At 37.9% G+C, this 1,673-nt stretch overlaps 1 long non-coding RNA gene across 1 annotated transcript; it reads right to left on the bottom strand.

Moving 5' to 3' along the window:
• Window positions 1-557: 557 nt before the first annotated feature.
• On the bottom strand, window positions 558-1,673 carry LOC149845815 (uncharacterized). Its single transcript, XR_016430478.1, has 3 exons — window positions 1,597-1,673; window positions 1,432-1,474; window positions 558-674 (listed from the first exon to the last, which is right to left on the bottom strand). It is a non-coding gene; the product is annotated as an uncharacterized LOC149845815 (long non-coding RNA).

Here is a 1,673-nt window from a genome sequence, read left to right as displayed (position 1 = left end):
ATCTCCTAATTAGCTCTTAGTTTGCCAAATGTTCCTACTTCTAACCTCCTTAGCTTTTAGTTTGCCACATGTCCTACGTAGCTCCTACTTCTAACTTTCGTAACTCTTATCTTTCCGCATGTCCTACATGACATATACTTGGCTCTTAGCTTGCCACATGTCCCTCATGAATTTTTTCACTAACTTTATAGCATGGCCATATGGATTGCTATATGTTCCTTGAGAAATGCACTACCTCCTGTATTTTGTAGATGAATCTAAGTGGATCCAACCTCTTGTGGATCGATCAACTAAGTCCAATAGATCTAATATGCATTGTATGGATACAATTCTATCTTGATAATTCCTCCAAAACTAATTGATAATTTTTTACGTCTAGAAGAAGTGTTTCCAGATGATACAAGATCATTTTTCTTGCTACGATTAGATAAAGTTGGATACATATCCTCCCAAACATAATATTCTTCCTCAGAATTTTGCCAACTTCTTGTAGTTGAACCATTGTTTATGCCAATCACATTGATTTGCTCAATTTTTGGCACCTTTCCATGAAGGGTACCATTTTTCTTGTAGTTTCCATATGCATCGGTGAGTACTTCTGCTACAGATGATTACCTTCCTATGTTGGAGGACCATGTTAAGCATGAAAACAATGATGTCACAACATCAGGGAACTGCAAAATAAAAATTTAAAGCATCAAAGATCGGGATATAACATGAAAAATAATCCAGCAAGTATCACCATGTCTTCTATAACAGAAAATGAGAACTCCAAACTCTTATCATTCAAAAGACCACATTCCAATGTAAAATTTCAAACATTCTACATTACTTAAATATTCCTTGGTCATAAATTTGAAAGTATGGCTTAAGCTGAAATCAAAGGCAACTTAGGCACAAACCTTCTACAAAGCTAATTTAAAATAGATGACTTATGGTTATGGCCTGCCTAGTCCCACAAAACTTCAACTACATTCCTTTAGCTTATCAGAGGATTGCACTTGTGACTAGAACCTAAGACAAGTTGAATCGCTTGAGTCAGTTGGGTCAATTACTGAGAAGAAGAATTTTGTTGTTTCACATGCCTAATGTAGGAGTTCTTATGGTTTGGCTGGTTCAAGCTTGATCATGGTTGCATACACCCAGTGACATAGAGTTGGGAGATCACTGAAGTTTAGTCCCATCACAAGCATGAAAGTGAAGCCCTAAAAAACACAAAAGCCCCCAAAACAAATAATATCAGAGTTACAAAGCCCCATCATCCATGCCCAAATTAGAAATCCTAAAGCCAAATAAAAACATAGGAACCCTAAAAAATACACCCCCCCCCCCAAAAAAAAAAAACGTTTAAAATTGTACTTCTCATAAAAGGGAGAAAATAAAAAAGAATGAAAACTTACATAAATTTGAAAAGAGGAAGAGGAAGCTCACCTTGTGTAGATTAAAAAGGGAGGAGGCAGAAGCAAACCTGTGTCTGCTTGACCAAATGAAACACCAAAAAACGAAGGTGGGTCATTCTCATTCAACCAAAAACCCCACCCACCACCAACCAAAAACCCCATCCACCACCAAGATTGTGAAAAGCAATACACCTACCTCAATTTCTCAGGCGGTCGATCCCGACGGCGACGGATCTACTCCGACTGTTGGCCTCACTGTGTGCAGAGAGGGAG

Source organism: Nuphar pumila, chromosome 2, assembly GCF_984573655.1.
Source record: "Nuphar pumila chromosome 2, dmNupPumi1.hap1.1, whole genome shotgun sequence".
NCBI classification, from domain to species: domain Eukaryota; kingdom Viridiplantae; phylum Streptophyta; class Magnoliopsida; order Nymphaeales; family Nymphaeaceae; genus Nuphar; species Nuphar pumila.
The sequence above is the reverse complement of the archived record's forward strand: the minus strand, read 5'-3'. Positions and strand labels throughout refer to the sequence as shown.